At 43.4% G+C, this 27838-nt stretch overlaps 1 protein-coding gene across 2 annotated transcripts in view; it reads left to right on the top strand.

Annotated features, from left to right (window-relative positions):
- The window catches only part of FOXO3 (forkhead box O3), a 119393-nt gene that overhangs the window by 70193 nt on the left and 21362 nt on the right, over nucleotides 1-27838 (top strand). The gene's annotated exons all lie outside the window — the stretch shown is intronic.

The raw sequence follows: 27838 nt of genomic DNA, 5'->3' as shown, positions 1-27838 counted from the left end.
TTTTTTTTGTAAGATTGTATGTCTACAAAGAATATAGCCTTTAAGATACACAGCCTAAAAAGCTGCTGAGTAAAATTCTTAATTTTGTTCTTGAAAGAAAAATGGCATTTCTTCCTTAAAAACCAATTTCTATTGTAAATGACCAAAAATTGTTAGGGACCAAGCTTTGATGCATTTAACTGCATGAAGGTCAAATACTTAGGTCATTATGATTCTGCCCCTTTTGTGCATGCAGTACAATGAGCTCTTTGATATGGCAACACCACATTCTCAAGATGAAGGAAGGTCACATGTTTTCAGGCATTAAGAGCATGATCTACTCTTTTTCGGTTCCCTGTTATAAGTGGCTCTTGAGATGGGAAGCTGGACTAATGAATGGCTTTTGTCTACCTTTGTTCTATTTTTCACTTTTGCTTCACAGAAGTCAATTTGATTGTGACCTCTTAAAAGGGAAAGTTGAATGTCATAGAGCCAAGAACCACTTGCCTAGAGCAGTCCGCAGACAGCCTTCAGTCTGGCTCAGTTATGCAGATTTTTATCACGTACTTGCTAGTAGAGTTTTGATTGCCTCCAAACATTCGTGAAGTATGTGGCTTCTTTGCGTCCCACTAGGCACTGGTCATTTGGCTAAGGAGGTAGTGTGTGGCTTGTTATGTGGGCCCTGGAGCCGGTCCGTCTGGGTTCAGTATGTGGCTCCACTTATTAGCTATTTCGCCTTCATGGAATTATTTAACTCCTCTGTGCACAGTTTTCTCATCTGTGAAATGAGTTAGTAATGCAGCCTGAGCCATGAAAAAATGCCTGGCACAAAGAAAGCACATGATAAACATTAACAACTACTGTCACATGTGTATATGTAAATTTATTTGGACATGTAGGTCAGTTATTGAGTATGGGAAGGAGGCGACGATGGAGTTTCTCTCTAGGTGACAAGAGGATATTATCTCAGGCAGTTCAACTATTCAGAGAGGACAGAGCAGGGGTGGAAGGTAGCGGGCAGTGGAAAGATTCAGAGATGACGTCCTCCCTACCTCAGAGGCACTGGGAAGGGAGAAGCTCATGCTTGGACCACTGGGCCCTAACCGAAGCTGGCATTCCTTTTTGCCTTGGTGGATCCATTTGCCTAATGATTTGAGTTTTAAGTCCTAGGGTGGTTGAAACCAGATTGTGTATTTGCATTTGTTTCCCTCTTCTCTCTTGGCTTGTCTTTAGAAAGAAAGCCAGCTCCAATAGAAACGAGACCTTTAAAAGTTTACATGTATGGGATTTATTTCAGAGTGATTGGGAGGGCCAGGAAGGGGTGAGCAGGTACGGGATAGACATAATAATCTACATATAGATATAATAGGATTGTCATGATGCTGGATGATGAGTACATGGGGGTTTATTATAACGTCCTTTCTACTTTTGCATATGTTTGGAATTTTCTGTAAGAGAAAGTTTTTTTAAAAATGCAAGCTGCATAACAATATAGACAGTGTGATAACTCACTTTAGGATAGTGGTTACCTATGAGGAGGGTGGAAGAGAAGTGGAATGAGTGGGGCATTCACAGGGTATTTCACTTATATCTGTAATGTTATATTTCTATTTAAAAAAGTTATTTGAAGCCAGTGTGGCCAAATACTAAGATTTGTTCAAGTCAAGCAGTGGGTACATGGGTGTTATATTATGGGTAATTTCTTTTGTCTGTTTAAAATATATCACAATGAAAAGAATAATAAAATGCTATAATTCTGTAGCAAGAAGTGTTTTTAGACATGTCAGGAGCCAAGCAACAGGAGACACAGAGGTACCTTCCGTTTCTGTTAGAGACGCATCCTGTCATGGCATTGCACATTGCGACAGGGGTGATGTGATGGCCGGCCACTCGCACTACTGCATGATGAGAGAGAAGCCCTCATGGGTGAGCAGTGATGGAGGTAAGGGAGTCAGAATTAAAGGCAGTCAGCTATGGCAGAGTTAGTTTTCTGGAAGATGCTGACTTACTGTCTTCATCAGAAGGTTTGGGCTAAGTCATGGGGCGTGAGTTAGTTACAATGACTCGAGTGTTTTGAGACAACAAGAAAAGGGGAGATTTTAAAGAAGCATAGTTTTTGTGTATCAGTTAATAACTGGTTCCCTTGATAAGACCTCTCTGAAAAAAAGAAAGCTATTTCTACTAATTGGCTGTCCTTGTGGTAATCTTGTCTGCCTTCCCATACAACGCGGGGTTAAGCTGTGTCACCCCTCAGCTGCGGAGGCCAGCCTCAGTGTCGGGAGTGAGAAGACCGATTGTGCTGAGGCCGGGCTTCATGGCCTGCTTCCAAAACGTGACGAGCACCTCCAGGCCTCCCTGCCTGCTTCTGGGGAGGAAGACATGAGACCGTGATCCTTGTTCCCAGGTCCCATTCTGTGTGTGACTTATTTATAGATGTTGGGGGGTGTTGAGCATGTGCAGTATGCACTCATGAAACATTAACCTGATCTCTCAGGGAATACAGACGTAAGATGTTCACTTGTTTGGTATATTTACTCACTAAACTTCTCAACAGGAGATCACTGTTTCCTACGCTCGAGAGAACTCATTTAACAGAGGGAAAGGATAAACCCAACGTGCCTTACAGGTTAAACATTCTGCTAATAGGGAAAATGCTGTGTCGAGCCCACGTGGAGCTGGGGGAAGAGGGTGCATGGGGCAGAAGACCAAGCATCTCAAATGCCTGGTTTTAGCCCTTGCGTGCTGGTATCCTAGATCTGGGGAAGTGGGTGACTGGGTCAGACCAGCCCTTTGCCACTCTGTGTCCCAGGAAATGACCTGCTCCTTTAAATAGGGATGGAGGTGTCTAGGGTGTGTTCTAGAAGTTTGTGAGGATGAGGGTTAGAGTGAACTCATCGTTTGAGAAGGGACCTCTCTTTGGTATATGTCAGGTCACAAAACACAGGAGGCAAAGACCACCCAGACTGGCAGCCACTGCTCTCTGGGAGGACTCGCTTTGGATTCTCTACCTGTCAGGGCTTATTTGCATCCCCTGGAAGAATGTGAGAGGTTACAACACCCAGGCAACATGAGCAGCTCTGCAGCCTCCTCCCAAGCCGACCCACTGAACTGCCTCGATTTAGATCCCAACTCTTCTGAAGGAGCAGCCCTGTAAGTGAAGCCCAAGACCATCTGACCCGCAGGCTGAGCTGGCGAGAGGTGCGGACGGCTGCAGGGTGAGGCGGCTTCTGGGTGCTGGCCAGGGTTCTATTCCACTGCCTTTGTCCTTTGTTTTAGTTTGCAACTTTGTGCCCTCCTTTAATAAAATTTTCCCCAAAGCTGGCAAAAAAAATAAAATGAGGTAATGAAAGAACACACGTATAACTGAGAGGTTATTTTTCTGTTACCTATTTTCGTCTTCCTTAATTGTTTGGCTGGTTTAGCACCACTTGAAAAAAAATTTATATTTAAGTTTGATGAATTTCATGTGAGCATGTGAATCAGTAGCTTCTTGAGGAGCTGCTGGGTCCGGTCACACAATGTTAAACACAAAGTTTAGAAACTAGGCACAGGGGCGGTCCTAGAGTCCTGCTTCACTTATCCCTTGTTACGGATTTTTTTTTGGAGGAAGATAAGCCCTGAGCTAACATCTGCCGCCAATCCTCCTCTTTTTTGCTGAGGAAGACTGGCCCTGAGCTAACATCCATGCCCATCTTCTTCTACTTTATATGTGGGACACCTGCCACAGCATGGCTTGATAAGTGGTGTGTAGGTCCACACTCAGGATCCGAACTGGCGAACCCCAGGCCACCGCAGTGGAGTGTGCGAACTTAACCGCAGTGCCATCGGTCTGGCCCCTTGTTTCAGATTTAAAAATGTCAAAATGTCACTCTTGGTTCTTCTCCAGAAGAGTGAGGCAAAGTTGGTCAGTAACAGAATCGTGTCATTGGCTCCTAAGTGTTTTCCTAGATGTATAAAAGTAATATTAGATGAATTAATTCTGTATGAGTTTCCTATCCATATCAGACTCCTGGTAAAGATAGAAAGACGTTTTTCTAGAGTTGTGGTTCCTTAACACTGTATTTCCACCAAGAATTTCCTTAGTATTCCTCTTTACCCCTGAATTTTTCTCCCCATGTGAATGTCAGCAGTGTGACCTTTCCTCTTGTCCTTGTCTCTTCTTTTTTTGTATGTGTGTGGAAGATTCGCCCTGAGGTACCATCTGTGCCAGTGTTCCTCCACTTCGTATGTTGGGTGCCTCCACAGCACGGCTGATGAGTGCAGTAGTGCTACACCTGGGATCCAAACACATGAACGTGGGGCTTTAACCACTTTGCTATGAGGCCGGCCCCTGGTCCTTGTCTCCTCTTCTGTAGCTTTTTGCTCCATCCTCTCCTGCAGCTAATATTATCTCTATGAAAAAATTAGCCCCTCGCATTGGTTGCGTGATCATAAGGTCCAACTTTTCTGACATATTTCCGAAGGTAGCCAGTTATCAAAAAGAACATCCTGAAATCCTCATGCATGTTAATAAAAATTTAATTTGTTGAGCAAATATATGTCCAGTATCAAGTCAGTAAAACAGAACAGAAAATTATGTTTTTAAATTTGTAAAACAAATATGCTTGGAAGCAAAAAATGAAAACAATCTCTCCAACTGTCAACAGCAGTTGGGTTAGGGTAGTTGGAATATGAGTAACTTTTTACCCTGTTTTCCAAATTTTCACTAATGTCGTTATATGCATGCTTATGTTTATTCCCCCCACCCCTCCATGTGGCGTTTTTAGATGTGTGGGACGGGGGTGTGAAGGAGGAGTGTGGTGGAGGACGGCAGTTTTCAAGGGCGGTCCTGGGAGACCCCAGAGATCCTCGGGGCTGCTGGGCCCTGAGGGAAGGTTGCAGGGGCACGGGCTCTGGGCCTTCTGCTCCCCACTTTAACCAGAGTGTTTCTACTTTGATTTGCTGTACGTATCAGGGTTTGACTAAGATTTCATTTAGGAAAAGGATTCTACTGCTGAATATAAGGTTTGAAAACCACCGATATAGAACAGAGGCTAAACCTTGGCGTCAGAGCCAGGAAACCTGGGCATCGGGCCCTGGCCTTGCCCTTAACTAGTGGGGTGTGACTTTGTGCAAGTCCCTTCAGTTGTCTGGACTCTGGGGTTCCCGTCTCTGAAGGGACAAGTTCTGGCGAGGTGATGGCTAAAGGGCCCTTATAGTTCTGACCTTTTGGGACGTTGTAGGATTCTGTTCAGGTGATGTCAAAAAATATGTAGCTCCAGGCAAAGAGGGCTGTGATTGCCAGCCCTCCCCTGCTTCCCCCACCTGGAGGACAGCAGACTGCTGCAGCAAGCCTCGCATTGTGGGAGTTTCGGTTTTTAACTTGTGGTTTGTTTTCTAATAGGAGTGTGTGGTGAGGACGGGGAGCAATAGGAGCCAGCACAGCAATGCACAGTGCTGTTTTTAAAGATGTCTTATTAGAGGTCCGGGCTCTTTAGAAAAAGTGGGTGGTAATTTCTTTCATCCTAAAGTTATTCCAAATCGACAGTAGGAAAACGGCCAGAGAAGTGGCACTTTGTCCTGGCTAACAGGCCCGGGGTGTTCATTTCCAGAATCCTTGCCCACTGCTGTGTCAGCACTGTCTCGATGGCCTTAGATGGGTGTGAGGAGGCTGTGCTGACATCCCGGGCTATAACAGGAGACTTTTCATGTTAATGGACCAAGGGGAAGGGTAACCTCAGCATCTGTTCTTTCTCACTGGAGTTGCCTGGCATCAGTTTGCTTCTCTAGGGCGTCCTCCTCCAGACTGTGCCTCTCACGGCCCCATCACTGAGGCCAGATCCTGCTTCCTTGCATAGGCAGAGCCTAATCTCTTCCCCAGAGCCTCTCTGGGGAAGGAAACCAGAACTCCATTGGTTGCTATACTATTCGAGCGTTAGCTTTTTGACTTTTTGGTAAAGCTTTCATCTCCAGGTACATAAAGTATATGGTGTAAATCAAATTAAAAACTCAGTTGGTCACAAGTGCGTTGAACTGAAATGAGAGAAGGCCAGATGCGATGGTCTTATTTCTCATTGTACTCTACTCTCAGAAAGCATTCCTTGGGACAGAAAACCCTGCTTTAAGGGTGGGTACAGCGACCCCAGGTGACGGCAACCACAGGGGCCCTTCAGAAAGGAGCAAGTGGAGCTGGACCCTATTTCAGGCAGGTTTGGGTTTGTTCCTAGGTTGAGCTTAACTCCCCTCCCTGACCCACCACCCCCAAAAAAATCCAGCTACTGCTACTACTTAGGCTCCTTCCTTTTATATTTAATTTGAATAAATTAAGTATAGACTAACTCGCCCTGAAAAGTACAATCAATTTTAAGAGGACAAAACTTGGATGATCAATGTATTGTGGTTTCGGTCCTATAGCTTGAAACTCTAGATTTTACTTTCTAAATGTTCATTGAACACCACACTACATGTGTCAAACTCAGTCCGTCACCCTGAGGGACAGAAGGAGTAGAAAACTTACTCGGAGGTCTGAGTTTATAATCTACTTGGCAAGGCAGCGTCAAACAGAAAACCACACACCTGCGAAACAGAAATGGTTCAAACTGCAGAGCCCCGAGTAAAACACAGCTTTTGAAAATGGGGTGCCTGCTTCTAGGTTCGAGGAGCACAGCAGTGATCTGGGTGGGGTGGAGCCAGGTGTGCTGCAGATAAGGAGCTTTACGCTGGAGTTGGAAGGAAGTGATGGGTGTGAGGAGGAGGAGGAGGAGGAAGAGAGGCAGGGCTCCCTGAAGGACTCGTGGAAGGAGGCAAGCAGATTGTTTTCATTGGAGAAGAAAGGTAGAGATGATGTTGTGTGATCAGAAGAAGGGTTGAGGCTTTGAAAACACAAGCAGGACTGCTGCGCGGCAGGCATCAGGATGGTCTTAGGCAGGAGGATTTTTCAGGTGCCATAATTAGGGCAGCAATACACGCAGGCTGAATTGACATGGAGATAATGCCCTTCTCCCCCAGGTTGACCATGTGCTTCCCCACGTGGCCTCTAGGTTAGGTCACTGAGTGCTTGAAAGCAGCATACTATACTTTGATTAACATGAAGCACATGTTAAATAAATTCACAAAGATATGCTTCATCAGTAACAAAAATGTCAGCATTTCATGTGTATATGGTTCCATTTATCCTGATGTTTAAAAAAAAATTTATCCATCATTTTCAGTTGTGTGACTTTTTAACATCTATTATATAGCAAGTTTAGGACATTTAATCAATTTGGGTTTTTTGAACCTTTACAATTTCATATGTCCGATTAGTAGATGAAATCTGGGTTATTAATCATGCGGCCCATTAATGCCTTCTGGACTTCCTTTCTGCTGCTTCTGGATGATTTTACTCTTTCATGTTGGGTTTTTCTACAAAGTTGCTGAATCCCATTCATTCGTAGGTTCATTCAGCAGATATCTATTTGGCCCTACTACGTTGTTCCTGATTGCAAACAAAACTCAGTATTGTTTTAGTTAACTTCGGTTTCCTTATGATGCCTTTGAATTTGTTATTGATTTAATTTATTTTAAAATATTTCATCATCAATAGGAAAAACCAAACATTCTTACTAATGCTATTAAGACTTTTTTTTTTTTTAAAGATTTTATTTTTTCCTTTTTCTCCCCAAAGCCCCCCGGTACATAGTTGTATATTCTTCATTGTGGGTCCTTCTAGTTGTAGCATGTGGGATGCTGCCTCAGCGTGGTTTGATGAGCAGTGCCATGTCCGCGCCCAGGATTCGAACCAACGAAACACTGGGCCGCCTGCAGCGGAGCGCGCGGACTTAACCACTCAGCCACGGGGCCAGCCCCGCTATTAAGACATTTTTGTAAATACTTTTGAAAGCAATCGATTTTGGTAAATTTAGCATATTGAGTTTTGGTGAGTTCCTTGCTTCTCCCCGCCGAGGCCCTAAAGAACCTTCACGGCTCCACGAAGCGGTTTGAACGCCACTGGGTTACTTGGTCTCTGAAGGCTCTTCCCATTCTAAAATTCTGTCCCAACTTCTCTGTCCTATTTTTCTCCTGCATTAAATAGGATAATAACATTTAACTTACCAACTAGATAGAGTTGTGATGACTACTTGACACAGATTTAAGACATAATTCCCCTTAATCCATTTGAGTCTTTTCTTCCCTTTAGTGGCCTCCTTGCCCCCGTAGCAAGCAGGGTAGGATGCAAGAACTGGGGAGTGCATAAGCAGCCATTAGAATACAAATATATGAGGGACAGCTGTCAACAAGTAAGCGGAACAGTTGACAGCCTACAATCAAATCCCTCTTGGGTTTTGCTTGTACAGGATAAACTTTTCAGTGAAAAAAGAGTTTATACCTTGAATGCAGATGCCATTCATTGTGCTAAGACCTGTCTGTACAAGTGGGCTAACTGGAGGAGTGTTCTGCATGCTTACATTCTGCATTCTGCATGGGATTTAGGTAGAAGAATGCAAGAATACATGAAACCTTCGTAATTCAGACTTGGAGAGCAGTACTTGACTAAATAATGAACAATACGGGTCATTGATGTTTTAAGAAATGCACTTAACAGGGCTTATTGACACGAGGAACTGCTTATACTAAATGTAACGTTAATTTGGGATAAAAATCAGGATAGCATGCAGGATGTTCTTATATGAACAAAAAACTAGAAAACAAGCAGCAAAATCTGCAAAGGTTGTGTGTAGAGGGTCGATGACATGTTTTTTTCTGCTTCACACTTTTCTGATTTTGCTAGATTTTTAAAATAAGCATGTGTTACTTTGGTAATCAAAGAAAAGTTAAAGACTGAAAGCGAAAGCTTAGCAACTTCCCAATTGAAGGCTAACAAATAATAAAGATTTTGAAAAATTAGAATAATTTGTGTATGGCAGTAATTGTATTCTAAATTACTTTACTCTTCTCACTGAGACTAGAATTGTAGCTCTTAACGTGCATTGCTTTGGACAGTTGCTGAAAGAGTCACAGGTAGGATTGTCTGACCTCTGTCCAGCTGAGTAGCGCAAAGTCCAGTTAGTGGTCTCATGTAGCTAATTAGTTGCATCCCCAACTACTACACTTCAGTTTTTGTTACTGTTGCAGCTTGTTTGTTTCTAGTCCCTTGCATACAGATTGAACTCATTTTTAAGAATCTAATACATGATATGTATTTCACATGATCCAATAAGTACATGTAAGCTTCCTAGCTTGTACTTAGCTTCCTCGATGTACCAAAGAATTTGTGTGCTCTCCGCCTCCTAATGGGAAGAGACTAACTCATAAAACATTAGATAGGTTCTCAAACTCTCGTTTATCCACATTTCAGTTCCCCGACGTACCAGTAGAGCCTCTGGAATCTTTTTGCCCCGTCTCATGTCCTCTACTGAGAAAGACTTGCATGTGACTTGAGGTCGAGGACAGTGCCAGTTCCTGCCCATGGGCTCTGGGTCCTGTTCCCTCTCACTGCCTGAGATCTTCACTGCGCAGGCTTTGGGCTCTGAAGCCAGACCCTTGAGTTCTAATCCTGGATCCTCCATTCGTAGCACGTGGTCTTGAGCACATTTCCACAGCCTTCAGTTTTCTCATCTGTAAAACAGGGGATAATATCACCCCCATTGTTAGAACCGTGCTTAGTACATAATAAGCACGCAATAAATGTTAGTTATTTTAAATTGTGATTAGTGATCCCTTGCTGGCATCGTCCCCGGCTTCTGTCCCTAGCACTCCTGATACTACTGTTACCAAGATCACCAATGATAACCTCTTTGTTGTGGAAGCTCATGGACACCCTTCATCTCCTCCTCTTTCATCAGTGACTGCTTCCTCCTTGAAGTACTATGTTCTTGCAGCCGTGATCACCCAACACTCCCCTCCTGCCTGGGGGCTCCTGTTCATCCTCTTTTGTTTGGTCCTCATCCTTTGCCTGACCTCATGTTGTATGATTTCAAGGGGGAACCTCTCAGATTTTCTCTTCTCCCTTTTTCTCTCTAGACAAACTCATCCACTCCGATGACTTTCCTTACTTGGTTGCTCATCCGCCAGGTCTCAGGTCTTTCTTGACTTTCCAGTTTAAGTGTTTGGTCCATCTAACCCACCCCGTTATTTTCTCTTCTGGGATCCTGTTGTTTTCCTTCAGAGCACTTTTGACAATTTGTGATTACATATGTCTGTGTTCATTTTAATTAATGTCTGTCCCTTCCCTCCCCCTCACTACACTAAATTATAGAATCCGTGAGTGGGACCAGGCCTGTTTGTTCACTCGTGTTTGTGCACCTCGTGCCTGAAGGGACCTCGGTAAATACCTGTTTGAATGACCGCGTGTATGTGAGGCCCCTCCACTTATTCCTCTGCTCCTCCAGCCCTGACAGTTGTGGTGAGGCTGGGGGAAGAGGCTGCACCTTTGTTGCTATTCCATCCACCCCCTGCTGCCAACCTAGATCTGCCCTCTGTGTCAGGGGAAGTCCTGGGGAATTGTGCCATTTTCCTTTTACCTCCAGCCACGGTCACCTTCAAGTCATAGAATCCTCCAGGTTAACGATCAGAAGAGTAAAGTAAGTGCCAGGTGCTCATTCCCGGGGAGCAGTTGAGATGGAGCATCCTGGGTGGTTCATTCAAATCTCTAAGCAAAAGGAAATTGGGACTTGAGGTAGGACATTTGAACTAATAGGAAGAAACCAAGATCACTTTCCAAAACAGCTAGTAGTTCATATAGCCTTTGTGATTTGGAGAATTTTTTCCTTTTTAAAGTTTCCTTTAGTGTGGTTATAGTTTAATGAAAAAGAGTGTCTGTGGAATGCCCTGCCCAGTACTAGGAGTTTCATGGGAGACACCAAAGAAGTTGGTGGTCCTGGCCCAGTGGCCTGGCCCTCTGGCAGGTGGGTGATGCCACAGGGGTCATTTCAGATCCAACACCATACAGATTTATTTAATAAAGTACCAGGAAATGACTCAGAGCATATTAAGAAGAGGCTAAAAGATGGTGGAAAAGACAGTTTAAACTCTGAAATAAACCCTTTTCATCTCACACGGGGTTAGGGAAGTAACTATATAGTATTTATCAGTAAAATGTCCATAAGATATCAGTTACTAAGTAGCCTCCTTTCCTCTGAATTGATCGCCCATCTTTTCTTCTTCTCCTGGGGACTGCCCTCTTTTCACTAACAGTCAGGGACTGCCGCCCAGCAAGTACACACCTCACTGGGAGTATTCAGGGCTCTTTTTCCCAGCATGTTCTTCCTTACATATCGACGAAATTGGACAGCGTAAACATTCATAGTGCTGCCCTGGTCACTAGGCCTTCATAGACACAGTTTTCAGTATTCAGCCTTTCGACATGAAAAATTAAGACAGTCATATGGTATCGTAATGCAATAGTTTTTTATTCTCGTATAGCATATACAGAATATTGGGATAGCTTTATGACAGGTTTCTTCACTTACTCATTTCCTGATTTTTGAAAATTTGTTTTAGGGAAGAGTAACTGACCACAATTTGGCTCAGTGGGAATATAGAATTTTTTTAATACCCTTACTGGATGCTGTCCCACAGCGTCCAGATAGGACACTGTTGGTTTTCTTATTGGAGAGCATTTTTATTTTCTCGGTTTGATGATCTGGGCTTGAGTGGAGATTGTCTGTTACTATATCAGCCTTATTTTCCACTCATTTCATGTAGCTCCCAAGTCAGAGGAGCATAAGCCTTCGTCCAAGTAATGACATTGTAGTATGTTCTAGATATCCTGTGCTATCTAGCTGTTGATGTTATTGCTGATAGTTTTGTGAAAATTGGTGCTAAGGCAGTGGCCCATGATTAATAGAAATAGCCTTGTGTATCTGTTACCATAAAATTAATTCCTGGAAGAGACCATATGTCTCTCTAAGCCATCTTTTCTGCAATCATTTTTATGTCCTGAATCCCCAAAAGGGCTCTTTCTCTTGAAATCCAAGTTGACCCAGAACAGGAGGTGTTAAAAGCCTCCTTATCATACAGCCTCTTCACAGATGTGCTTGCAAACATGCTGAGTCCCTATTCTTAGGGGCCTTCATGTCAGAACTTCTAAAACTTTGGGGGCCAGGAGGATCACTGCTCACCCTGCCAGCCTTGTAACACTGGAGGATGACAGTGTCCAGCACACACACAATCATTCACTGAAAAGCACTTTCAAAGTGCCTGATGACACCGACATCGAGGTAGGTGGGACAGGCACACAAAGGCCTTTCTTGCTTGGTGTGTTTCTATTGCATTATTTACTTGAGGTGATTAGAAACCTTTACTTAACTTTATGAATACGTGGAACTTTGATAACAAAAAATAGGTGGTTACAATCTAATATATGCAAAAGTTGAGAGAGTGAGTGTGTGTGTGAGAGAGTGTGTGTGTGTGTGTGCGTGCACACATACACACAACACATGCACAAGGGTGTATCTGAGATTAATTCCTAAAAATAGAGTTGCTGGGTCTGTCACTTAGGATTAGGTTTGGCTGTGTAGAGCAGGAAACCCAAATTTAATAGTGAATTATTTTCACGTCAAAGAACTTCTAGGGCTGATGTGCAGGCTGAGAAGTGACTGAGGCGCCATCTCCTCTTACGTTCTGTCCCACCAGAGCAGGTGGTTTTCACCCTTGGATGAACCACCCATGGTGCCGTCATGGTCCATGCAGGTGGAGGCCAACAGGAGCAAGAAAAGCAGAACAAAAGGAATTCTCATCTGAGTCAGCTGCCTTTAAACAGTCTTCCTGAAAGTTCCGTGGAACTCTTCCACTTACTTATTCTTGGCCAGAACTAAGTCACATGGCCACATTTAACTTCAAGGAAGGCTGGGGAATGTAGTCTCTTTTTTTCTGGGCAGCCACGTGGCCAGCTGAAAATCAACGTTCCGCCATTAAGGAAGAGGGGAGAATGGAGTGGTCTCTTCTACTAAGTGAAAGGTTATGTGTATTTTAAATATCAATAGATATTGATATTATTTTTAAAAGTTTGCGCCCACTTAATACTTTTGCCAGTTAATTCAAATGTGTATCTTCCCACCGTTACCAAAAAAACCAAATCCTGCATCTTAATTAAAAATAAAATGTTCTCATCTACTGTATTTGAGTTGTGTAGTTCACTTGAAGCATGAATATGATTTCTAATAAAATGAATAATATCTTCGTTGTGAACTTCGAAGTGCTTCTGAAGTTTAAGGCAGACACTTTATTTAGATCTGACATTTTATTTACTCTGTGTTTACTGTGACTTTCAGTGCTCAAGATAGATTTTTTTGGGAGATGGAGAACCTGGGGCGAGAAAGCGTCTCCCTCTTTAATGCTAAACTTCCAGGATTGTATTACACGTGCTCACCTTATTCAGCATGGTTTGCTTCAGAAGAGAAAATAAAGGGAGAATTCATTTATCCTTTCAAAAAAATGTGTTGAGGGTCTTCCATGTGTCAGGCATCTTCACCATAGAAAAAGAGATATAATTGTGCTTTCTTTTGCTATTTGCCGCTTCCCAGTTGCCTTCTTGTGTGAATTTATATGACTTCTCCAGATTTGTGTGCACCTTTTCCCCCCAAGAAATATTGTAATAATCATCACTAAACATAGTACCACATAAAAGAGAGCTGTTGGGAAGGACAGAAAAGCCATAGGACTATTTTAATGTCTAAGTGGTATCTAAATTTTAAACCTTTATTTTTTCCTCTTTTTAGACCTCATATAGATTTAGATGGACAAAGTAAAGCCTATTTACTGTAGTAAGAATACCTCACTGTAGCTTAAATTGGTGTTTTTTAAATGGTTGCTTTTGCCAAGCTCTTTTGGCAGCTCCTCTAGACTGAAAGCACTAAAAATTGATTACTTGCAAGTTATTACTAATAGTTCCTTTTTTATGCAGCCCGTGCCAGCCAGCCCAGGCTGGGGTCCCTGTGTAATGTTAGTATCTGGAGGGGCTGTGCAGGGACCTGCTGCCCAAGTGGAATGAGTTGATTTTAATTTACTCCTGGATGTCTGCGTTCTTTTTTCCACGTATGGCCACAAATAGCGTCACAGCAAATCATCGTAATTTTCTGATTGATGTAAAGAGTAGCCAAAGAAAACTTGTTGTGTTTGGTGGCCAAAATACCACACAGTGCGAGCAGAGTAGAACTGCTGGCCCATTTTATAGCACTCTAATTGATAATTATTTCTCAAAGAGCACATTATTCGGTCATGTGGCAGCAATCCAGTATCATTCCGGAGGCACTGGACGTGTAGGTGCATGTGAACACTATGCTAACTATATGCCCCCTTTTGCCAAGAATGGAAGTAGTTATCCAAGAGGAAAGGGGAGGGAAAAGAAAATACCAATTTCCTATGTACTAGAACATGTCTGGCTTCCATCAGTTAGTTAGAAAACTGTAGAGCATGAAATCTTGCAAGGTTTTTGTATTTTATAGTGGAGTCTCCTGGTTCATATTTAGTAAGCTAGAAAATTAACCTCTTCTTTTGGAAACTTGGAGAGAGTATATAAAGGTGGATGTGCATGTGTTTCCTCCTGGTTCACGGGAGCTGTCTAGTCCATCTTCCTTTCTGCAGGTCTAAAGCTGCTAAAGACCGTCAGAGGAATGAAGAGAATGTATGTGGGAGTCCTAAAATGGAAGGAGGGAATCCTGGGTTCCACATATGTGACATGTTACAAGAACCAAGTCACTGTGGCAGGGAGAAAGACCTAAAAGCATTTGCTACAGGGTTAAATTTGGGGCAGCCCATAGCCAAGTCAAGGAGACTGAGGAGGAAGGCTTACCTCTGAGAATGGCCCAGGGCTCCGTAGTGGAGATCTGGACCCTGCGGAGACTCAACACATGTTACTGAGAAGACTGACGTGCACTGGGGCACTTGGGTGTCAGGGAGATGAGGAGGATGGACATAATGTAGCCTGCTCTAGTGACTGGTGGAAGAGGAAGGCAAGAAGAGGCAGCCCAAACCTGCTGCTCACTCAGCTCAGCTCTTCACAGGCAAACCACAGGCTTGAGCAACAGCTGAAAAAGATGGTGACTGAGGCAGATGAAACACTGCAAATTGACTGTGTTGGGGAGCTTCTCTTTTTTTCCCCCACCCCCTCTCCTTTTATTAATGGTTTGTTATCATAAAACCTTATGGGTCCTCAGCAGAGCCAGGTCAGAACATTCAAAATGCTGGAGCCATATGTGTCCACCTCTCTTACTTGTTATTCATTTTCCTCCTTCATGCCATTATCTTGTGTTCCTTTTCATTTATGTAGGAGTAGAGAAAAAAATTAGCTAGAGATGAATTGCCCAATTTCATCTTTTGCAGTTAATGAAATGTCAGCACTTCATAAGCTAAAGCATTGGGCTGTCAAGAACTGCAAAGGTCTGAGATTTGACCCTATTAGCCACAAGACTCTTGGGTCAGAGGCAAAGGAATTTATTACTCATGCATGGCACAGCAAAGCAGCATGAGCAGTAGCATATTTTGTGTCAGTTCCCTCCTTGCCCCCATGTCCCACGGGAGTGTCACAGATGGGCCCAGGTTGATGCCTGCACCTGCAATGGGTTGTGTAACCAGAGAGGAACCCTGAGTTTAGGGGTCCTCCGTCTTTTGTAATGGGCAGTAAGCATGTCTGCCCTTTGCTCTGCAGGGAGACACTATCTTTCAAGGCTGTTCACTGTGCAAATGCAGACATTCTTGAAAGATAGTTGCAAACAGAGGACCATTAGTGCTTTGCTTGCAAGACATGCAGAAATACCAGAGACCCATGGAGAAGTGTCTCCAAACTTGGATTTGTTAACCTTATACGAAGCTTGTGTGACTTCTGTTTCTATCCACAAATTAACCTCAAGACTCGCCTTTCTTTCTTGGGAAGACTGCTGAGGTGATAGCTGTTTGAAAGAACCTCATGAACTTGTTTCTGGAGAAACAGCTAATGTAGGCTAATACTGTTCCACATACTGCCTTAGAGAATTGGAAGTGTGTGACTTGAAGCTACCTTTGAACTTGAAAATGGCTGAGCAACTCTGTTCCTGTGTGTTTTTCCTCCCTTGTCTTGATGTGAAGGGATTAGTCTGAGTGGGCCCTGTATGTACAATGATTTGTTAAGCCTTAGGGAATGACCTAGTGCCTAGCCGTGCTGCAAGGTTACACATATTTCCTATTAGCAAATGAACAAACTGTCTAAGGGGAAAGAGTTGGAAACCTTAGGAAACCCAGATGATGGGCTCCACGAAGTTAGAGGTGAGAATCTAAGGGCTAAGCCTGCTGAGTCAGGCTCCACCAAGGAGGCATTTATAAGGCCAGGGGTCCTGCATATTCAGGAATGGCCTTAGAATCACTGCCAGCTAGCTAGTGTGTGGGGACCAGTGAGCCCTAGAGCACTGTGCCCCCTTGTTGGTTGAGGAGTGGGCTCACTCCCCAATCTCCACCATACCCTCTAGTCTCTTATGTCTTCTAGACTCTTACAGTCTCTCATGTGACTCTCCTTGCCGGTTCCTATTATCCCTCCCGCTCTTTGCGTGATAGATCTTACACTCCAGATGCTAGTGCTTCCAATCTCCTAAGTGCCTTCAAGCTCACCTAGCAGTGTGCATGAAGTAGATTAGAGCCTAGTAGGTATTAGGAGTAAAATATTGCATTCCTGTCATGGCCTTTATCCCATGCATGTCCAGCCTGCTTCATTCATCCAAGTTGGGGAGTAGTGCTAATATTAACTTGTACATTTGGGAACATCCTGGATTTCAAGTTAACATGCACCCGTATCTGAATAGCTCAATGACTGTTTTTGATTTTGGTTTTTTTGTTTTTTTTTTTCCCCCAGAAAAATGATATGAGTGCCTGGTTCTTTTGTCAGTGGCACTGTCCTCTCCTTTCCTTATTTGATCCTTTTATGTGGATGTTTGAGCTGGCTGGTGCTCATCGTGTGTGTAGTTGGTACCCAGGAGTGTCCTGGAATAAATGGTTGGTTCACTAGGCTTTTAGCAATGTCATTGTATTGGTCATCAGCCACTTTTGCATCCTGTGGTTTAAACCAGAAGAAATCTTGCAAAACCAGTACCGTGAAATGCTGCACATACAGGTGAGGTGGTAGGGTAGAGAAAGCATTTTCTCAGGAAGCTCCTTATTAGCTGCATTCACTGGGGTGTGGAGGGAAAGAGAGTACTATAGGCCTGAGTCATTCTGCAGAATTGACTGTTGTACTTTGTATTCCCATAAAGAAGTCCATCGGTAGTTCTGTTTGGAGTAGCCAACATGAGATATTCTGTTGTGTGGCATTTACTTTCTTTCTCTGCTGCTTTCTCCTGCAACACCTTGATTTTTGATGACTATTAGAATAATTAACACTGACACTTGGAAGATAGCCTGCTTCCAAATGCATGCACACTTGTCTGTTTTGTAAATACCAGCCCAAACTTTTTCCTCCCCTGGCTGAAACATGTGCCTCCACCGCTCCCAGTCTTTCCAGGGTGTGGGTCTGCGTGTCGCTGTGTGACTGTGCCCACATGTTGGCATATATTTCAGAGCCACCAAGAAGAAATCGACTGCTCTTGAAATAACAAGGCAAAAAAGATCGGTTTTTCTGAGCCGTAGCATCTGAAGAGCTGGAAACAGTCAATGTTTGTGTGTGTAATGCTAAAGCCAGTGAATATCATGTGAAGGAAGGGATTGTAAACTAAGAAGAGAAAAGCAGTTTTCCTGGATTTCAGATGTCAAACGCTCAAGCTGTTTAACTCACCCACTCAGCACCTCCCCATACATTCCTTTAATGTGCTCACATTGTCAGTGATTTCTGTTTCTGCAGGTTTTGATGCCAGAAGACAAATAATAAAATAGCATGCATATGCAACCGTAAAGCAGTTTTCTATCAGAGTTTTTGATTGAGGTTAAACAGAAGCATCCTGATTGTGCTGTCAGTTGGCAGGCAAAAGGCATCATATTTTAAAATTCGCATAGTTTTAAAGCAAGCTAATCTTTTCTGGCTCAATAATAAACTAATTACACGTTTTAAATAGTATAGAGCGGAGTCCCTGTTTCAGATTAAGCTTCGTAATAGCAAGATCCAGGGCAAAGCAGACATTTGCCTGATGTATCTGGCTTAAGGACCCATACGTATTATGGTGCCAGCTGTTTGAAGGCCTGAAGAGGCCTGCCAGGGACAGCCAGGTGATACTGGCTTGACTCAGTCATGGGTTAATGCTCCCTGAGCACAGAAGCCACCAGATGGGCCACCGAGGAAGGCCTGGATACTTTACAGTTTATGGCAGCAGTCATGTTTGGTCACTCCCTACAAGTGGTGACCCCAGGGCAAGTTAGGACATGCCAGTAGTGTCCCTTGTACGGTGTGGCTGAGAAAAAAGGTGTCATCTCTAAAAGCGATCTGGTTTCAACAAGGCTTGCTTCATGGCTGATCATTTTTCTTCGCTTCCCCTCCCTTTCGTAATCCCAGGGACCGTGTGCAGAAACTTAGAGAGATGGGAACACTTCATTCAGTAACATAGATTTTTGTAGTCTTTAAAGCTGCGTGTTCCTTGGTCCTGTTCGTGGTCCCTCTCTCCTTAAGCAGTCGGGTGACTTCGGAGGGAAACGCAGTGCAGTGGTGAGAGCCTCCCTTTCAGAGGTCGCCTCGGGCTTGCTTGCCAGCACCACCGCCCACTAGACAAGTCACTTCACTTTTCTGCACCTCAGTTTCCTCTCGACAGGCTTGTCGTCAAAACAGAATGAGACTAGATTTGTCAAGCACAGAGCCTTGGCCCTGGTGGGCACCAAATACATCAAGTTCCTCCAGATGGCAGGTGAAGTGGACTCTATTTTGGATTTTTCTTGTTCCCTATGTGCTTCCCCGGAACCAGGGTGTGTTATCTGTGGTTTTGAGGATGCGTCTGTGGGCTCTGGACCAACTATAGCCCCAAGTAATGGGGGCCCGTGGCATCCCAACACAGGGATCCCAGCTCTTCACCCTCGATGGACCTTTGACCCCTCTGTCAACCCCTTGTTCCACCAGCTAGCCCACACATGGTCACTTTGCCCTTCTTCCCATCCCTTACCCTAGAGAACCTTAAGCCTACTTATTAGATTATGTTGTCTTGTTTTTGGAAATTGGGTTGTATAGTTTAATACCCAAAGGTGAGACTTGTCAACTTTAAAATGACCTAGATGCTGCCTCACATTTTACAGCGGAAGCTTCCTTCCATCTTCACTCATGTGAGGATTGTTCATTGAGCTCACGTTTTATAACATTTCATTTGAAAGTATAATTCAGATCTAGTTTGTGGCTGTTGCCCCCTTCCCACTAATTAATTGATTAAACATGGTTTTTGAGCACCTACTATGTACCAAGCCCCATGCTAGGTGCTAAAGCTATAATAAGTCATGGTATCTGGTTTTAAAGAGTTGAATATATATTAGAGGAGAGAGACTTATATTCCTCAAATTATAAAACAAGGCAGACTGAAGTCGGATGGACCGCTGGATGGGTGGGTGGATGGATGGATGGATGGATGGATGGTAGCTATCATCCGTCATTTGTGCTCCCTGCCCTTCAGCCCTTCAGTTGGTGTGGTAATCCAGACATTGGGACTAATGTTGTTTCTGGGTGGTATTACTGTTACACCTCAAGGCCAGGAGATCTGAGTTTGTCTCAGCTCAGCTGCCACTTACTAGCTGATTGAATTCAGGTTCATCACTGTGTCTCTGGTGCTTGGTTTCTTTCACCGTAAAGTGAAGGCTGCTTGTTACTAGATGGGTTTCACAGCCCTCTCCATTTTCCCAGTGTTATTTTTTTTTTTTACTGAATTTCCTGCCCTGATCACTTATATAATGCCATGAAAGTGATTAAATTCTCTGATGTATTGCTGAATTCTGGATATGTATTTCCAGTGCCCTCTTATTCTCTCCATTTCCACCCCCAGTAAGTTTTCAGACTAGAAAAACTTGCAGCTTTATTTTTTAAATCTAAGTCAAAATTATGTTAATAACAAAACTATTTCTGTTCTATTTTGTTCTCCTTTGCAGAGTCAGTTTCAAGAATGTTCTGTAGCTTTGTGCCTTTTAACCCTTTGAAGCAGCCATGTCTATGGCCAGTCGTGCGTGGTGTTAAAAGGGAATTTAAGTAGCATCTGCTTGCCGAAGGGGAAAGAGGTTCAAGAATATCAGGGGAGAAGCTTGGAGAAAGAGAGCAGGGGCTTGAATCCTGCAGCTTTAACCTGCTTTCTGGGGCCTAACGTTCTGTTGACTGCATGCCCTGAGCTGCTGCTCCCTCAGTCTGTGGGGAGAAGGATGGCCGTGGGGCTGGAAGTAGGAGGGTTTAGGGGGAGAGGCAGGGAGTGGGTGTGGGCAGAGGCTGCAAGGCTGCCAGGGTTCTCTGTGTGCCGGAAGTGCAGGTTTGGCTGTGAGGAATGGAATGTTCCCTCTTGCCCTCCAAGAGCAGAAACAGCTGTGGAAGAGCTTGAAAAGAAGATTGCTAAATGAAAAAAATATATATGAAAATAAAACCCACACTAGAAAACCCACCAAAACTGTCTGCTCTAGGGTGGCAGCCATCTTCTTCATGCTCTTTAAGAGAACTTTCTTCCTGTCTAGGATTTCTTTTTCGATTAGGGGCAGGACCAATTGTCTGCCCAGCCCTTGATCCCCTTAGAAAGCCTCATGTGTCTCATTTTGCTTGGATGGAAAATGGGTTCATAATGCTCATCACAAGATGATGATGATGATGATTTTATTCCTCCTAATGAGGGACCAGAACCTGTCGCTTACTGCATGAAAACTTGAAACAAATGTTAGTTTTCAAAGGGGATCTCTGTGGGTAGAGGATTATCCTCAGCAGATTTCATGGAAGTCTTGTTTCTAGCTGGAAATTGAATCCTTCAGCCAAGTTCCCGACAATATTTATTTTAGAACATCATCTCTTTTAAATAAGTCCCTTAATGGTTTAAACTCTTAGTGTTTTAGACAAGAGGAAGAGTGGAGGTTGCCTGGAACTTGTCTTACACATCAGGGTTGCTTGTGCAATCCTTTATGTGAATGTTTATTTTAGGTTTCTTTTCAGTCTGAAAGGCTCATTTGGCTCTTATAGGTGGTATTCCATACAGTCAGAAATAACAACTGTTGATTGCAAGTCTGTTTTATGCTGTCATACTTTCTGTACTTGCTTTTGAACAAGTTATGCCCAAAGTAGATAAAAATCTAGTGGAAGAGGGTAAGCCGGCTAAAACCTAGACTCTAGCGGTGTCTAATGGGCAGGACCAGCCCCCATACTTCTCCCTTGGATGGTGGTGCTACTTGGCCCTTTGCAGCGTCCCCCCCAAGGGTCTTTGCACTGAGTGAATGATGCAGTGTTTTGCACAGTCGACAAATGAGAAACAGAGTCTGTGATTGTTAGTAATGTTCTTGACGCTGTCTGAATGTGTACTTTGGTTCTCAGGAAAGTTCATTAAGTAATGCTTGACTGTATTCTTAACAATGGAAGCTAATAAGTACCTCAGGATTGGGTTATGGCTTTTTCAGTGGTTATTTTTACCCGCTTTCCTTGGTGTTATACTTGAAGGACAGTCTATAAAAGGGATTGTGTTAGATTGCGTGCTAATTCGGGGAGGCTCCTGAAAATTACAGGGATCAGTTATTGTCCCAGCCCATCCATTCTTCAGCCTATATCAATTCCTAGTTCTATGAAAGTCCGCATGCCCTCTTTTCTGTCCATGCTGGGTGGAAAAGTGGGGCAGGGCAGAATGAGATGCCTGTCCACACGGCAGTGCAAGGTCAAGGCACCTTCCCCCTTCTTCTGCTTTTTTTTTTTTTTTTCCAAGAAAAAAGATATCTGGACCCCAATGATCTGAAAAATTGCTCTAATGCTCCATTTGACTCTGCACGTATAATCACAGCTTTGATCTGTGACCCCAGTTCTCATCCTTATCTTCTACACGGTAGAAACTTGGACTTAACATCAGCTGTGCTGTGTCACCAGACCTGGGAAGACTAGGAATCATTAGGTTGGACTCAGATTCTCAGACAGTGGGACTGTAAGGGGGAAATTCCAGTGGTTCTGAGCTCTCATTGCACTTTAGAATAATCTGGTGAGCTTTAAAAATGTCCCTCTCCCCAGGCCTTACCCACACCAGTGGAATCAGAACCTCTAGGAGTGGGGTGTGAGGATTGAAAGTCTCCGCCGGTGATTCTGATGGGCAGCCAAGGTGAAGAACTAATGCATGCTTAAGAGAAATCAGGCCCTCTTCCAGAGAACTGCCTTTGAAAGAACCTGTCATTACACAGTCATGCGCCGCATAACGGTCAACGACGTCATGCGCCGTTTCAGTCAATGACGGACCACATCTGCAACGTTAGTACCGTAGAGCCTAGGTGTGGAGTAGGCTATACCATCTAGGTTTGTTTAAGTGCGCTCTATGATGTTCGCACAACAATGAAATCGCCTAATAACGCATTTCCCTGAACGTGTCCTCTTCTTTAAGTGACGCATGACTGTAAATCAAAGGCAGCTTCCCGGGCCTGCTCCTGGAGTATCTCTGCATTGATCTGCTGTGGCACACAGCTCCCCAGGTCTCCCACAGCTCAAGGTTTCCACTGTGCTGTCATGTGACCTTTATCATCTACCATTCAGCAGATGCACATCTTAGAATTCAGGCCCGTGGCAGCCTCGTTCTGAATTGTCAGTGCCCACATGTCAAAGCAGCGAAACATACTGGAGATGCAAGGTGGATGGGTACTGTATTGAAAGGCGGTCCTTTGCAGATTGTCCCCACTGAAATGCCCCCTAAGGACCAGGGAGACGCCTGCAATCTGCCTGGTGGGAAGCAGTGGATGGGACTTGACAATCATAACTCTCATTTTGCTGCTTTTGAGAAGGCAAGAAAAAAAAAAAAAAAGAAGAAGGGGCTATCTTTAAAAAAAAAGGAGGGCAAAAGCCTTTAAGAGTTAAATTACACAACTCCCTTTTTATTTTTAAAGTCAGTGGATTCCTTGTTGCTGTTGCTGAGAAAGATAAATTGATACCACATGTTGCTTCCAGACAAAACCCTCTCTGTGTTCCAGGGGAAGCACATGCAGCTGGTGTCTGGGTTAGTGGACAGTCTCCACAAGGTAAACACGGTTTGGAAGGGGCTGAAGCGGACGTAGAGTAGCAACAGTTAAGAAATGACTGGTTACTCCCGACTGGCACAGCACCTTTGAAATTCTTTTAAGAGTTTGAAATCTTTTCCTGGAAGGAGCCACCCTCTCACCTTTTGGCTTAAAGTATATGATGCTCGGAAAACAGTAAGTGAACATTTGTGATGTCACTGCTTCCGTATGTGGGATCTGACAGTTGAGAGCCTCTTTTGTGCTTGGCACGCCGATGAGCACTTTGCATGCGTAATTTCATTTACTCTTCCCAAAGAGTTAGACAGAGAGGGCGTTTCTATCCCCATTTTATGAAAGGGGCAACCGAGGTTAAGTGAATTGCCCAAGGTCACTGGACAAATGCCAGGGCCAGGAAACCAACTTGAACCTGGCTGACATCAAAGCCTATGGTCTTTCTTCAGCATCATGCTGCCTCCCTCCCTTGGTGTCTTTAAATTGCATGTGTGAATTATCCACTTTGTAAAGTGTTGATGGGATACTTTTTTCATTTCAGGCAGCTTCTCTCCAGCGCCTCATCTAATCTGTTTTGGGTCCATCTGTCTTCACAACCGATTGGCATATATGTAGTGACTGTGCACACTTTAGCGTTAGCAATAAGCATATTTTGCAGTAGAAAACTGTCTGCAGTATTAGCAAGAAAAATAATTACCCGATTCTGACGAGGCCAGTCATCTTGATGCTAATTGCTTCGAGGAGGGCCAAGCAAAGGGGTTACTAGCCTGTGACCCACACAGGCCACAGTCAGCATAGCGTGGCTGGGGAGGCGAGTTTCCTCTTGCTGCCTGGTTCACCTCCTTCTGCACGCACCTCCTTGAAGGATTAAGCCACTAATTGCAGCTGCAATCACACGGGACACGGGTTTGCCAGTTGTTACTAATTAACTACACCTAAAGTGTTTCTGTCCCAGTGCGGGGCTTGCACCAGTGTAAATGGTTTTGTAAAAGAGAAGATTGACATAAAAATGAGACAAAGAATATTCTTATCTCTATCTTGTCAGACACGTTGTGATAGCGTTCCTGTAAGGGTTCCCTAAATCTTTGGCTCCATGTTGGAGAAAAGCTGGTATATTTATCCCTGAAGCTAAAGTTTCTTTCTAGAGATGGTGCTTTTTGTAATTCACCAGTATCTTGATTTCTTAGTAGTGGATTTAAGTAACCAGAACTATTCACGTGGTTTTGGTTTGAGGTTATAGTAGCTTCTTGGAGCTGTTAGTAAGTAAATGTGATGACAGAATGGCCTGAGCTCTTAGCAATACGACTGCTAGCTGGTGATATTTACCTTTCCACCTTAGCCTTAAGGAAAGCACATCCCTGCTTCAGCCGATTAACATTGGCCTGCCTCACAAGGTATTTCAAAATGTGTATTTAGATGTTATTAGAAAAATCTCTCGAGTCCTATCAAACCATTCCTGCTTTACCTTCAGCTCCTAATCCCCAAACTAATATAAAATCTTAGAGATTTAGACTGTTTGATAAGATGATATATGAATTAGTGGAAAACCATAGCATATTTTTAATGGTAGTTTTATAGTTTGAAATACACACAGTACATTGGAAACTAATTTACAGAGCCTAATGGAGAGGTCTTTAGAGAACTTAAACTATAAATCATTAAGAGGGTTTTACAGTGGCTTGCCTATTTTTATAAATCCCACTTCTTTATTCCTGGGGTTGAGGTGAGGCAGGTACAGTTTGAAATCTTACAGAAATCATATCATCATTAACTTTTGTTGTCAGGGGACATGTGGGGAAATATTGTAGTTCTGACTTTTTTTCTGGCATTTGTTTATTTACCTTTTCCTGCTTCACCAAAATTTAGGTAGAGAAGCTAGTGATTAGAATCATGACCTATGAGGAAAACCGGAATACATTTCTGGCATCTGACCTTGTCAGAGTGAGGGGCCGTATTTATATAAGCCTTTGTCAATGCCCCACTTTCAGATTATGGATTTTATGCATGGAAGGCCGGACAGCCTGTATGGATGGAAGGCTGCTGAGGTAGGGGACTGTGAGGATGGTGGTGGCACAGTTTCTGTTTGTGTGGTCTTCGTAATGTAACTGGAAAAACCTGTCTGAGTGTTGTGTAGGTAATACACCTGAGGCAATGTGTTCTGCCATTAATAACCTCTAAAACAAAAATGGAGCAAATAGTGGACACCAAAGCTGATCACCCATGTAATCAGTTGGGTTTTGTTTTAGAAGCTAAGGGTAGTTAGCACTGGTTCATGTGGTCACCACTGTCCTCTCCTGAGAGTGCGTGCTGTGATGGCCACCTTGTAAGGGACACAGGCACGCTCCAGGGAGCCTTTACTTCCAGGTGGTACTCTTCTGAAAGCCAGGCTTGCTTTTAATTTTTTTTTTTTTTAATTTTAGGACAGACCCACCAAATTATTACCCCTAACTATTTCATGAACAAAAGTGCAGTAATAACACTGTGCTTTTGTATCCTTCTTTCTTAAATTTTTGTTTCTTTAAATGTTAGCACAGATAGGTTAAACGATGACTTCCAAATAATTTGGTGACAGACCTGTGAAAGGTTGTAGTAAAAGCATTGAATTGGAGTTGGGAAAACAAATTCCAGTTTGGGTTCTTATAGACACTAGCTGTGGGATCTTGTGTAAGTTATTTAATGTCATCTCTCAGCCTGAGTCTGATATATATGATGAGGGCACTGAGGATTAGAGACAGTGAATCTAAACCCTGTGGCCCGGTAATCAGGCAGCCTCTCAACTCTCACTCTGGCACTTGGGCCCGGGCCCTGAGCCCTGCAGGTCTGCTCCCAGGTGTGGGTATGCCAGCCCTCTGCCCCATCCCCTTACAGAAGCTTAATTTCTGTCTCCAAATCTTAACCAATTACAGCTTGTCATTTTATAAAATTACGCACACACACGTTGTTGGGGTTTAGAGTTGTGGTAATAGGTGACCATTAGAAAATTCATATAGGGCATTTTGGAGGTCTGTAAAGAATTTCGTTTTTTTTTTTTTTTTTAACAGTTGGTTTGGAATTGGTGAAACTTAAAATGCATTTTTAAGAAATATTCTTCCCCAAATGCTTTTTAAAAGGGAGGTAACTGGATACTTATGATTGATCATTGTTAATTCTGAGTGTTGGTGTTAACTCTTTCCTAAATCTAGAGCAGAGGGGGCTGGCCAGGGTAGGGGTAGTTAGACGAGGGTCCACCCTGACCTGCGTAGCCTCAGCCTATTTTCCCACCAAGACGATGCAGTGCAAGTTTTTATCTAATATATCTAGTCATGTGATTGCTCAGTAGTTTGAATCCTGCCAAGTGAGTTTTAAGAGCATGCTCCATATCCATTTTATAAAGTGTCTCACTTTTTAAAGAAATGTAATTTCTGAACCATTAGTAGACATGCCATTATTCTTTTAAAAACCATAAGCGTGAAAGGGAAGCAGGATATGTAGTCTCCTGGGCAACATTTGTCTCATCAGATACAGGCATGTTGCGTGTTTGCTTCTCGCAAATGCGTCTTTATGGCTGTCGTAGAAACGCTGCCTGATGACCCATGGTCGCTAATGCTCACTGCGCAGCCGGCACTCTAGGCCCTCCTTGCGTGGGAACATATACATGGGAAACACTGTGAATGTTTTGGGTTATTTACTTATGGTAAAATCCCGCTGACTTGCTGTGTTTTAAAAACATTCTGGGAGAACACATGTATTTGTATCTTCTCCATAAATACAGTTGGTGATTGCCAATTTTTTTAAAACTATGATAACTTTTAGGATTATTCGTATTTAATATACAGTATCAGGCAATATCGTGTGTGTCTAACTTGCAAATAAAAACTCATCTGGCCTGCAGGTGCTGTTCCAGATGTGGAGAATACCATTAACTCCTCTCTTTTACTGCACATGAGGCATTTTACGGATTCAAATGAGCTCACGCCAGGTGGTGGGCTCTTTCCACCAAGGACTCTGCTTTATAATGGCATACGAACACCCTGATTTCGTAGCATGGCTGGCTCCTGAAGTATATTATCATGTATCAGCCTTACGTCATTGCTGTCAGGGCGGGATGGTTTGGATGCTATTATGGCTGTAATGAAGATGGAGAGCTGCGGTTATTGCAGACGGGTTAAGTGATTTGCTCAAGGTCACGTGGTTGGTCAGTGACAGAGATAGGACTAAATCTGGATCATCCCTGTCAACTGGGTTTATCTGCCAGGCCAGGAGGAGGATTCTTGCAAGATGGGTGTAGGCATTAGTGTTTTGAGGCTATTTTTCCCTCTTTCTCTTTTTTTTTAAAAAAAAAATAAACTTTTTAATTTAGAATAGATTCCAATTTACAGAAAAGTTGCAAAACTGGTACAGAGAGTTCTCATATTCCCAACATTGTTTTCCCACATTATTAACATCTTATATTAGTTTGGTACATTTGTCACAACTAATGAACTAATATTGATACATTATTATTAACTAAAATCCCTACTTTATTCAGATTTCCGTTTTTGCCTAATGCCCTTTTTTTGTTCCAGCTTCCCACCCAGGAGGCCACATTACATTTGGTCATCATGCTTCTTGAGGCTCCTCTTGGCTCTGATAGTTTTAAGGAGTACTGGACGGGCGTTTTATAAATGTCCCTTAATTGGGATTTGTCTGATTTTTCTCATGATTAGACTGGGGGTGATGGATTTTGGAAGGAAGACACCGAGGAAGGTACCACTTTCATCACATCATGTTGAGTACATGCCATAACCATGACTTATCCTGTTGATGTTGCCCCTGATCACCTGGCTGAGAGGGTGTTGGT

Source organism: Equus quagga, chromosome 11 (genome assembly GCF_021613505.1).
Source record: "Equus quagga isolate Etosha38 chromosome 11, UCLA_HA_Equagga_1.0, whole genome shotgun sequence".
Taxonomy (NCBI): Eukaryota; Metazoa; Chordata; class Mammalia; order Perissodactyla; family Equidae; genus Equus; species Equus quagga.
This window is presented reverse-complemented; position numbering and strand designations above follow the sequence as displayed.